Here is a 13414-nt window from a genome sequence, read left to right on the forward strand (position 1 = left end):
TCAACACTAAATTTAGATCCCAGGGAGCTACCTTTGGCCGAGGTTTGAATGGTCTAGCCGTAAAGGAGGCTCGGATGAACCTACACACCCAGGGGTGATTAGCCAATTTCTGGTCAAACAAGGTGCTAAGCGCCGAGACTTGTACTTTTAGAGTGCTGGTAGACAATCCTCTCTCAAACCTTTTTTGGAGGAATTCTAGAACTTCGGCCATTGGGACTTTTTGGATGGTATTCGACAGGTGTCGTCCTGAAAATTCTAGAAATTTTCCCCACACTTTTTGGTATTTGTCAGTTGTGACCTTTTTCCTACTGGATAGCAGAGTAGTAACTAACGGGTCCGAGAACCCTTTTGCTAGCAGAAGTCCCCTCTCAAGTTCCATGCAGTGAGGTGAAGATTGTGTACTTGAGAATGCGTTACTGGACCCTGGTGTAGGAGATTTGGAACATCTGGAAGTATCCAAGGGTCCGAGATGAACATACGCCTGAGCCAAGTGAACCATGCCCTCTTTGACAAGAAGGGTGCAATTAGGATAATGCGTGTCTTGTCCTCCCGGATTTTCTTCAGGACTGTAGGAATTTGTGAAATTGGGGGAAGGCATAGGCAAGTTGGAATTTCCATGGGTGTAGCAACGCATCCACCCCTTCCGGGTTTTCCCTTGGGTTCAGGGAGAATCTTTTTACTTTCCGATTCTGTTTTGTGGAAAATAGATCCACTTGTGGAACCCCCCAGGTGGCACAGATTTCTCCAAAAATGTTTTGATTTAAGGACCACTTGCTCTGATGCAGCACATGTCGACTCAAGAAATCTGCGACAAGGTTGTCCATCCCCCTTAGGTGTGTGCTTGTTAGCGATAAGAGATGGTTTTCCACACTGCAAAACAGTCTTTTTGCCTCTTCCATCAACGACCTTGATCTTGTTCCTCCTTGTCGATTTATGTACAAGACTGTTGTCGGACACCACTAGATTATATCCTTTGATGTGCTCTTCTGTTTGAAGAATTGCTTGCCTTACTGCCGTTAGTTCCTTAAAGGCTTGAGGAGGCTGCTTCCATCTGAGGATCCCATAGGCCTTGTAGGATATGACCTGTTAGATGTGCCCCCCAGCCTAATGGGCTCGCATCCATGGTTAGAACTAACGGATTGTGGATTGACCATGGCACCCTCTTTTTTTAAATTTTTGGATTTTTGCCACCAATTTAGAGAGTCCCGTACTTGTGGTGATAATGTGATTTTCCGACTTAGTTTGTAGGGGTTTTTTGCTTGTTCTGACAAGGTCTGCCACTGTAACTCTCTGGAATTCAGTTGTGCCGTTTGGACCGCCGGTATTGTTGCCGTGAGCATACCTAGGAGAGACATAGCCTCCCTCACCGAGATGGACTGGGCCACCTGTGTTTGCTTTATCTTTTGGTTTTATGGTCTCAACTTTCCTGTCTGTAAGGACACAATCTTGTCTGATTGAATTTAACTGAATCCCAAGAAACTCTTGTATCTGGGTTGGAACCATTCACGATTTTTTTAAGTTTATTTCCCATCCCAACATGGACAGAATCTCTCGTACTCTTGTCACTGCCTTTATGCAGTCTTCCTGGTTGTCTGCTATAAGGAGAAAATCGTCTAAGTAGGGTACTAGAATATTTTCTTTCCTTACGTAGGATGCCATCTCCAAAATTATTTTTGTGAAGATACGAGGGACTACTGACACCCCGAAGGGAAGGCACTGGTATTGCAGATGGGTATAAACTTGTTCCAGCTGCACCACCAACCTCAGATACTGTTGATGTTATATGCAGATTGGTACATGGTAGTAAGCATCTGTAAGATATACAGTGCCTACAAGTAGTATTCAACCCCCTGCAGATTTAGCAGGTTTAATAAGATGCAAATAAGTTAGAGCCTTCAAACTTCAAACAAGAGCAGGATTTATTAACAGATGCATAAATCTTGCAAACCAAAAAGTTTTGTTGCTCAGTTAAATTTTTATAAATTTTAAACATAAAAGTGTGGGTCAATTATTATTCAACCCCTAGGTTTAATATTTTGTGGAATAACCTTTGTTTGCAATAACAGCTAATAATTGTCTTTTATAAGACCTGATCAGGCCGGCACAGGTCTCTGGAGTTATCTTGGCCCACTTCTCCATGCAGATCTTCTCCAAGTTATCTAGGTTCTTTGGGTGTCTCATGTGGACTTTAATCTTGAGCTCCTTCCACAAGTTTTCAATTGGGTTAAGGTCAGGAGACTGACTAGGCCACTGCAACACCTTGATTTTTTGCCTCTTGAACCAGGCCTTGGTTTTCTTGGCTGTGTGCTTTGGGTCGTTGTCTTGTTGGAAGATGAAATGACGACCCATCTTAAGATCCTTGATGGAGGAGCGGAGGTTCTTGGCCAAAATCTCCAGGTAGGCCGTGCTATCCATCTTCCCATGGATGCGTACCAGATGGCCAGGCCCCTTGGCTGAGAAACAGCCCCACAGCATGATGCTGCCACCACCATGCTTGACTGTAGGGATGGTATTCTTGGGGTCGTATGCAGTGCCATCCAGTCTCCAAACGTCACGTGTGTGGTTGGTACCAAAGATCTCGATCTTGGTCTCATCAGATCAGAGAACCTTGAACCAGTCAGTCTCAGAGTCCTCCAAGTGATCATGAGCAAACTATAGACGAGCCTTGACATGATGCTTTGAAAGTAAAGGTACCTTACGGGCTCGTCTGGAACGGAGACCATTGCGGTGGAATACGTTACTTATGGTATTGACTGAAACCAATGTCCCCACTGCCATGAGATCTTCCCGGAGCTCCTTCCTTGTTGTCCTTGGGTTAGCCTTGACTCTTCGGACAAGCCTGGCCTCGGCCCGGGAGGAAACTTTCAAAGGCTGTCCAGGCCGTGGAAGGCTAACAGTAGTTCCATAAGCCTTCCACTTCCAGATGATGCTCCCAACAGTGGAGACAGGTAGGCCCAACTCCTTGGAAAGGGTTTTGTACCCCTTGCCAGCCTTGTGACCCTCCACGATCTTGTCTCTGATGGCCTTGGAATGCTCCTTTTCCTTTCCCATGTTGACCATGTATGAGTGCTGTTCACAAGTTTGGGGAGGGTCTTAAATAGTCAGAAAAGGCTGGAAAAAGAGATAATTAATCCAAACATGTGAAGCTCATTGTTCTTTGTGCCTGAACTACTTAATACTTTAGGGGAACCAAACAGAATTCTCGTGGGTTGAGGGGTTGAATATTAAATGACCCTCTGAAAAGACTTTTCACAATTTAAAAAAAAAATAAAAAAAAATAAATATCATTCTTTTTTGCTGCAGTGCATTTCACACTTCCAGGCTGATCTACAGTCCAAATGTCACAATGCCAAGTTAATTCCAAATGTGTAAACCTGCTAAATCTGCAGGGGGTTGAATACTACTTGTAGGCACTGTATCACTGCCATGTAACAGCCCGGATACAGTAATTTTACCTCCGTTTTTAGGGTTTCAATTTTGGATTTTTCTACACGGATGTGTCGGTGTAGGGCCTTTAGGTTGAAAATTGTTCTCAGTGAACTATCGGGTTTTGACGTGAGGTACAGGGTGCTGTAAAACCTCTTTCCTATCTCCTGTGGTGGTACTCTTACAAGGACTTTTTCCAGAAGGAGATGGATTTCTTTCTAGTATCATTTGGTTTCTTTTGGCTACGCGGGTGATTTTTACTCGCTGAGGAGGCTGGGTAATAAAGTTTAACTGTAGGTCCTTTGATAATAGGTTGATTACCCATTGTGAGGGTTGTAACTTTACCCACGGACAAAAAAACAAAGCCTTCTCCCCACCCGGACTCTGGCGTCATTGTTGCTTAGGGTCTGATTTATGAGGGGGCTTAATGAAGAGGAAACCTCTCTCTCTTCTATCATTCCAGGTTTTTCCTCATATGGATCTATTCCCTGGCTGGCCTCGGCCTGCTTTACTTGATCCCCGAAAGGATCGTCGAGTGTCACTCCAACGGCGCTTGAAGAGAGGCGGAGGGAAATGCTTTTTTCTTATCTGCCGCTTTCTCCAAAATTTCATCTAATGCCTTTCCAAATATTGTCCTTCGCAGGGCACCGTACCACTTGGTCCACCATTCTGCAGGAGGCTATTGCCAGCTTTAGCTAGCCGCTTTGCCTCCTTAAATGCTATAGGGTGGGTGCGGTGTGTGCATCCCTGAAACCTCTCCCCTCCGGGAGTGTCAGTACACCGCTCCCTCTCAGCGTGTGACATCACTTCCGGTTTGAAACTGGAAGTTCTCCCATTCACTTAGCAGCCAGCTTCGTGATGGGCACGCCCCTAACCCCGGCCCAGCCTCCGGCCAGGAGCAGACACCGGGGAGCCCACAGCATGAAGGACGCTTCGGATGCAGCTCCAGGGTCCGTAAGTGACGTGCCGACCCCCGTTGCGGGCCTTGGTCTCCGGCCCAGTACTGTCAGAGGGAGATCCCTCCGCATGCAGCATCGCAGGCTCCCCGCAGGAACAGGAAACCAAACTAAGGAGAGAGGTGCCGCCCCATCTTTTATCTCCACTGCAGGTTTCCTGTTCCTGGGGGAGGGAGCCATCTCTCATGTAACGGTGCTGTCATGGGGAAGGGAAAAAAAAACCTAAATTTAAATGTCAGAATTGTCATGTTCCAGTCACCACACCTTCCTCAAAAAAAATTTGATCAATAGGTCGTATGCAACCAAAAATAGTATCAATAAAAACATCAGTACATCAGATGAGTAAACAAGGATAATTCACACATCAGTATTTGGCCAGGATTTAGCATCAGTGTATGTATGCCAAATCCAAGAGTGGTACTTACAGTGGCAGCGTTGGAGTCCTGGGTTCAAATCCCACCAAGGACAACATCTGCAAGGAGTTTGTATGTTCTCCCTGTATTTGCGTGGGTTTCCTCCGGGTTCTCCAGTTTCCCCCCCCCCCATTCCAAGGACATACTTAAAGGGAATTTAGATTGTGAACCCCATCGGGGACAGCGATGATATTGTGTGCAAACTGTAAAGCGCTGCAAAATATGTTAGTGCTATGTAAAAAAATTTAAAGATTATTATTATTACAGAAAAAAAAGCTATAATTGAAAGATTGACATCTGTTCTGTGATTTGGAGACACTCCTGGTTTTGGCATACAAATACTGATGAAATACTGACGTGTGAATAAAGCCTTAGGCATATGTCCAGTAGTGATCATTTAAAATGGATCCAGCAATAATCCGGTGGCAAAAAGTTCAATAATCTGGTGGCAAAAAGTTGTTTTAGTCCGTTTTTAAATAACTGATCTGCTGGTTTTGTTATACATATAAGTCTATGGCAAATGGATCCGTTAATCAACCTTCTGTTTTTCTTTCATTTGTAATAGAACCATTTTTTGCTTACTGGATCCAGTATGTGATTGCAGGGGGCTCAGATACAGATGCTGACAATGTAATATAGTGTTTATCTGCCGCGTGTGGAGACAGCTTCACGTGCAGCAGATACCGGCTATGCGGAGGTCCAACCGCAGCGGTTAATTCAAACTCCTTTGTAATTTATGACATCATTTAAATGGATCACATGCTGGTGCTTGTGCATACCGGCTACCATCAGCGCTTTGTGATGCGATCACGGGGTACCGATGGGTTACTATGACAATCAAGGACTTGCTGAAACCGATCGAATTGTCATATGTACTCCAAAATGTTATTAATAAAACTGTCAAGTGGTCACACAAAAAACAAGCTCACACAGCTCAAATTGATGGAAAAATAAAAATGTTGTAGGCCTCAGAAAATGCAAGAACACAAACCAAATTTTTTTAATAGAAAATTTCACTTTTTTTTTTTGCCTTTTTCCACTTGAAGGGGCGTTCTGAAGTTAATAAATTGGATTAGCTAGTTAGACAGAAAAATCAAGTCAAATGCAAACTTGCTTATTTTCATGCTATCTGCTGTTATTTTCCTGCAATGGGAGCTTTTATATAGTTTATAGCTGGTTTCCATGGATCTTGGACACTAATGTGCGTACAGATGTTGGCTGAGAGTGTGTACCAATTACATTCCAAGAGAGAGGTTAACTCAACATTTCAGTCACCTCTCTTCAGTCCATTGATTTCTTTAAAATATCAGATATTCACATCACCAGCTGCTGTTATAAAGCTTGCAAAATCACCAGCTCATTTGTTATCGGCTTCTCCCAGAGCGGTTCCGCTAATCATGCTTCTCACTGTCCAATTGTCTATGTGTAAATATAATGATAAAACGTAAAGAATCCGAACAAACCACTGATAGCTGAATATGTTACAGCAGAACTTGTGCTGAGATTTATAGTTTATTAGTTGCAAGAAGTTCTCCTGATGAATTCTAACAGAGATAATGCATCATGAAGCATATAAGGAGATCAAACTATTTTTTTCTACATGGCAATCCGTGGACTGCCCTTGTTAAGGCCCAAGGGCTAGATAGCCTTTTTAGGGGTTGACAGGACATATTGCCGGAATTCCTCTGAAGGATCCCTGTAGCTATAGGGAACACTTGTATCCCAGTATCCTGATCTTTGGAATGGGTCAGAACATTCTTTCTCCTTAGATAATTTTTGATATATCTGGATTGCTCTTCTGAATATGGTGAAGAACTTTTCGTCGAACATATCCAAACCCCATTTAATTCAATGGGAGGAAAAAACAAATGCATAGACAATACTTTCAGGGGGGCCACAAACTGCCAAACAGCTCAAATTAGGGGCAGACACCAGGAAAAGTGGCAGCAATTGACCCAGAGTACAAATAGTATAATTGTACTGTTCCAGACACCAGGCCACATGCCTGAATCTAAATCCTTTCTGCTAATAGCGTGGTCCAGACACCAGGCCACATTACTGAATCTAAATTCTTTCTGCTAATAGCGTGGTCCAGACACCAGGCCACATTACTGAATCTAAATTCTTTCTGCTAATAGCGTGGTCCAGACACCAGGCCACATTACTGAATCTAAATTCTTTCTGCTAATAGCGTGGTCCAGACACCAGGCCACATGCCTGAATCTAAATCCTTTCTGGTAATAGCGTGGTCCAGACACCAGGCCACATGCCTGAATCTAAATCCTTTCTGGTAATAGCGTGGTCCAGACACCAGGCCACATGCCTGAATCTAAATCCTTTCTGCTAATAGTGTAGTCCAGACACCAGGCCACATTTCAGGGGTGGGGAACCTCAGGCCCCAGGGCCATTTACGGCCCTCGTTGACCTTTTATCAGGCCCCCCAGCAGTTTCTCAGGGATCGCATTCTTGGGCAGGGAGCTGTATTTTGATTACAACCAGCTCAATTTCTTCTTGCTCTGTTAGCGCGCACACACAGTATTCACTACTAAACACTGAAGGGCATGCAATGAAAGATTACATCCTGAAACCAGTACCAGAGTCAGGATGTACTTTGTGGGCGGAGTTTGTACGGCCCCCCAAGGATGGTATAAATATCCAAATGGCCCTTGGCAGAAAAAAAGAATCCCCACCCCTGATCTAAATCCTTTTGTGCAAATTAAGATTCTGAAATGTGGACTCCTTGTTGCTCCGCACTGTTAGCAGAAATGATTTAGATGTTGGAAGGTCGATTTGACACAGAATCCTATCTAGCTGACAAACTGCCTAGGTAATTATCTGACTACTTGCAGCAGCAGCAGCCTCTCTGCGCTGTTACACTGATAAAATGGAGCAAAAACAACATACCTGCTTTTTAAACGGAGAACATGTGACTTCAGCAGTCAATGAGAGAAGCCCTTGTGTCTGGACGTTGTGGATGATTTCTGCGCCCTGATTGGGTGCCAGAATCTCCACACATCTAATATAAATATATATATATATATATTTGTATAAAGGGGCACTTCCGTCTTTCTGTCCTCAACTTCCGTAATGGAAATCCCGCGTCGCTGATTGGTCTCGCCAGCTGCCTGTTATGGCTGCCGTGACCAATCAGCGACGGGCACAGTCCGACTAGTCCCTCCCCTACAGTCAGTGCCCAGCGCCTGCTCCATACTCCCCTCCAGTCACCGCTAACAAGTGGCGCGAATTGGCCCCTCCCTACCCCCCCGTGTTATGATTCTACTATCTGATGTAATTCCAATGAAGAATACATGGATCGCATTAGTCCGAGTAAGGTCTCGCCACTATCATGATGTATTATTTTTATATTTACTTGTAATATTCACCTTACAATTATGGTTGGCTATTCCTATACAGTATACACTACAGAGTTTTCATAGCTTACTAACCACCATTTTTAGTGAGGATAGATCCTGCACCCTAGTCTCTGGGACACAGGTTCTCTAGTTTCTTGCTGTGACAGATAAACCTCACTTGTTTATAGTTACATAACTATTGTTCTTAAACACATTGTGGCTGTCACTCGATGAAGAGAGCATGACCTGAAAATAAGGATACTGCATAGCTCTGAGCTGCTCAAGAGACAACTTGAGAATACACTTTTAAAAAGGAAAAAAAATACAATTTTGTTATTGCCATAATCGCACTGACTTGGAGAATCATAATTCAGATTAATCCTTGACACAGAATATAAGTCATAAAAACAAAACCCTATATATAAAAAAAAAAATTTTTCCCCGTTTTCCTCGCAATTAGCTTTTTTTCCTCTGTTTCCAGTATATTGAACGTTAAAGTGAATGACCTCCAAAACTACAACTCGTCCTGCAAAAAAACAAGTTCTTACACGGCTATGTCATCAGAAAAATAAAAGTTATGTCTCTTGAAAGATGGAGAGCAAAATACACAACTGAAAAAAAGAAAAAAAAAATGACTACGGAGGGAAGGGGTTAAACAGAACTTTCATTAGTATTACTCATTGACTTTAGAAATCAGAAAGGTGGGTTTTCAGCAATCTGCTACTATACAAATATGATATCAGTTACTTGCATATTTGCTGTGGGGAGGATAGTTTTTATGTTGTAGCTGGTGGTTTTTTACATCACAAATCATCATTAATGAAAGCTAAATATTCTGTCTACAAATTTAGGAATCTGCGGCACCTCCAGCAATGCAGTTATCAATCCAGAAGTGCACATTATTTCGCTTTGATCATCATATACAAATATTACATGGCCAGAAACCGCATGTTTGTAAGAAGTACTGTGCGCAGTCAGAGATACAGCCCGCCGTTCATGATCTGTTGACGGGAAGAAAGATGGCAGTTAATTATACATTTTCTTGTTACGCTTTGCTAAAATGTCTACTTCTGAAGCTTGCATTAAGTGGAAAAAAATAGGAAGATGTGTGAAATCCTCTAACATATTCCATTTTCTAATTAGCAATCGCTGCTGATTTCAGTGACATACCAACTGTAAGACATGTTCAGAAATCAGACATTTCCAGAATCAATTATCCTTGTGTTTACATTCACTCCTAGATAAACTGTAATTCACAGTGACAAACCTTACCGGAGCAGACGGCAACAGCAGGGCGATGTTACTGCAGTTCATTGACCATTCGGCTAGTGCTTTCCAAAGTACCAACCAGTTTTATGTTCTCCTTTGTATTAACATTGGTTTTCGCTTTATCTTCTAATATACCCCACAGTCCAAAACACATACTAACATGTTCTTTGTCTTACAAAGAAATTGATCCCAGTGCGACTGTGTTCCGGAGATATGAAAGGTCAACTAACAGTTTTTTCATGGTTTCTTGATGATTTTGGGATAAGTCTGAAAAGTCAATGATCTGTACAGGTCATGCACTCGATAGAAAAATAAACCCTCAATATTTTAGGATTCACATTGGACAAATGATTGTTTTCTGCCAACATTAGGATTCCAGGACAACTCCAGGATTACATACTATACACAAAGCGTTGACTTATCCCAAGCCAACGCCACTCCCATATTTGGAATTCGAAAACTGCCGGAAAAAAATAATGGTACGGTGGTACGGTCTTATTGGGGTCTCTAGATTGTGATCAGTGCTGTGCCGGTCAATTCAAACGCCACCTCTTCACTCTGGATATGTGTGGATGATATCTCTCCATCATCCACTCATTGCCCAAAGTCTCGCGACTGTGCAGTGGAATGGGTGAGCTGCGCAGGCGCGAGTCACTCTGTGCTATTCAACAGCAAGGGCGATGGCAACTTGACTTTGCATTGCCAGTCTGATTCCACTGCATGGATGTAGGAACGCCAGACACTTACAGCAAGTAAGAGAAAAGTTGCACATTTGTAGGGACCGGGGAAGCACGGATAGCAATCTGGATACACCCATTGGATGGCACAATTTACAGGCAGAGCAGAACGGGACATGTATACAAGACATTTTTGAAGGTATGCAGGGGGACCTCTGAGGATGTAAAAGGGTTATTGGAACCCTTCGCATGATCTTAAAAGTGATGGACAGGGTTCCCAATAACTTCTACCCGTTGGTCATTGATGAAAGAGTTGAATTAAGATTACATTTTTTTTTAAACTAACTTCCCCCTCATTTCCTCCTATGGGACTTGAATCTGGGATTGTCTTGTCATGGTGGCTTGGCTTCACAGGAGTACTAACATAGCCACGAAGGCTTTCAGCAAGACCAAATCTCATTGGAGAAGGGTCAATGGGCACCGTGAACCACACGCCTTAAATTCTGAAGTCCATAATTGACAGCAGTACTTATGAGGTAAACAGCAGAGATTGGAGATTGGCTGTGGCATGCAGAAGCTTTTATCTGTAGAGGATGGTGCAGGCTCAGCTCCTGAGTTTGTTCCATTTGCCCACACCCGTCACACTGAGAAGGGGGTAATTTCTATAAAATACATGGCAGGTCGAAATACTAACTACAGCCTTTGAAAAAAAATGCATTTAGTGAGCAGTTTTTCTTAAATGGGGTAACTTCTAGAGGGGGTTCTCTCATTACCTGTCGTAGACCAATACAGTGTAAATCACTAAGTTGTGCATACTGCTTTTTGACTCCCAATTCGTGTTGTATAAGCAAAAGATTAGGATTTTTTTTTAATTATTTTAAATCAAGAATACAACATAATCCAAAATCTTATTTGCACCTCTCAAGGTATTCATCTAGTAGTTTCCAAAATGGTTGACTCGAAGTACAACATGATGCTGAAAAACTGTTTCAACAAAACCAAATGCCCAATATCACTCACTCCTTTCTCAGTCCAGCTATGGTTATGACACTTGCTCTACTTCGAAGAAATTGTATTTTTACACTCGTGCAGTTTTTCACATTTGTTATACAACATACCTAGATAGGGTTGTTTAAATTTACTTTGGGTGTGATCTGATGTCCGCCACTGATGTTAAATGCTATAAAAATCATTAGGTCCTCTCTTCGTCTTGACCTGGTGTAAGAGTTAATAATCTCAAAACATGAAGACCCGAAGTATCAACTTTTGTATGTATTTTTAATCTCCCCTTTGGATTTTTTCCATACTATAATAAAACGTGATGTTTTTATTTATTTTTGCGGCTGCTGGAATTTTTCTCCTTGCTCATTCTTCATACACTCAGGAACCAACCAGAGGCTGCCATGCACTGCACCCCACTTTGAGAGATTTTCCTAGAGGGTGAGCTTATGTTTTTCTTTTGTTTTCTTCAGGGTACCGTCACACTAAAACGACGCTGCAGCGATACGACAACGATGTCGATCGCTGCAGCGTCGCTGTGTGGTCGCTGGAGAGCTGTCACACAGACCGCTCTCCAGCGACCAACGATCCCGAAGTCCCCTGGTAACCAGGGTAAACATCGGGTTACTAAGCGCAGGGCCGCGCTTAGTAACCCGATGTTTACCCTGGTTACCAGCGTAAACGTAAAAAAAACAAACACTACATACTTACATTCCTGTCGCGTCCCTCGGCGCTGTGCTTCTCTGCACTGACAGTGAGCGCCGGACAGCACAGCGGTGACGTCACCGCTGTACTTTACGGCTGGCCGGCGCTCACCAGTCAGTGCGGGAAGCTGAAGGAGAGGGACATGACCAGACACCGGGAATGTAAGTATGTAGTGTTTTTTTTTTTTTTTTTTTTTACATTTACACTGGTAACCAGGGTAAATATCGGGTTACCAAGCGCGGCGCTGCGCTTAGTAACCCGATGTTTACCCTGGTTACTAGTGAAGACATCGCTGAATCGGCGTCACACACGCCGATTCAGCGATGTCAGCGGGAGATCCAGCGACGAAATAAAGTTTCAAACGATCTGCTACGACGTACGATTCTCAGCGGGGTCCCTGATCGCAGTAGCGTGTCAGACACAGCGAGATCGTAAGGATATCGCTGGAACATCACGGATCGTGGCGTCCTAGCGATCAAAGTGCCACTGTGTGACGGTACCCTCACTGATTAGGCAAGATTGGGTAGCCATCAATCAGGCTTTGCTCCAAAAGCTGATATCGTGCTGCCATTACAGAAGTCTTGAAAAATAGAGGCAAGCACTGTGAATATTGTCTTGTTTTTTTTTTTAAACTTTTTATCTACAAAAAACAACAACTTATAATTGTACCTTTGTTACAAGTCAGTCAAATTTCTTCCCAATTTAAATTTTCCATATTCAATTATCATATAGGAAACACTTAGGAAAAACAGCAACTCAGCCATGAAGTGGAGACAAAGTAAAGTTACAGAGAAAAATTCTCAAGTGCTAAGGTACATAGAAGTCAACAACACTCTGCTGACTCAAATCATAGAGTTCCAAACCTATGGAATTAACAGCATAAAACTTGTATCCCGATAGTTTCAAGGGCATGAGTCTCCATGGTCGAAGAGCAGCTGTATTTAAGCCTATCAGCAGGCACAATTCTAAATGACTGCTTGAGTAGTGTACCACACAACCTCATTGGACTACGGAAACATGTTCTGAAAAGGACGGCTTTCATGCTGGATGAATCTAGGTTTGTTTGCCTGCTTGCATTGTGAAAACGGTAAAAGTTTGGTGCGTAAGGGATAATGCTATATATTGCAAGGGATGGCCTAGCCTCCTTTGTTTTAGTAAGGGAAATTTTAATGCTGCAGCATACCAAGACATCATTGACAATGATCGGTTTCCAAATTTTTTGAGAAAGCCATTTTCAGTTCCAGAAAGACTGCACCTTATGCACAATGAAGGTCCATAAAAGGCATTGGACAAGTTTGGTGGGAAGCCTGGTACAGAGCCTTGACTCAACCCAATTGAACATATTTGTAATAAACTAGAATGGAGACTGCGAGCCAGGCCCTCTCATTGTCATCAGTGCCTAAACAAAATGAGCAAGAGTTCCCGCAGCCACTGAAAAGTCTTGTAGAAAGCCTTATCGGAAGGGGATGGATTGACTATGCATTTAGGAGATGCTACAAGATACACACACATAGATATCCATTTTAAAACCAGATACGCATGAGGAACCTTGGAAAAAGATTGTTGTTATGGGGAATCCTTACTATAAAAAAAAAGCAGTTTGTTGAATGGGAGTG

This window comes from Ranitomeya imitator, chromosome 5, assembly GCF_032444005.1.
Source record: "Ranitomeya imitator isolate aRanImi1 chromosome 5, aRanImi1.pri, whole genome shotgun sequence".
NCBI lineage: Eukaryota > Metazoa > Chordata > Amphibia > Anura > Dendrobatidae > Ranitomeya > Ranitomeya imitator.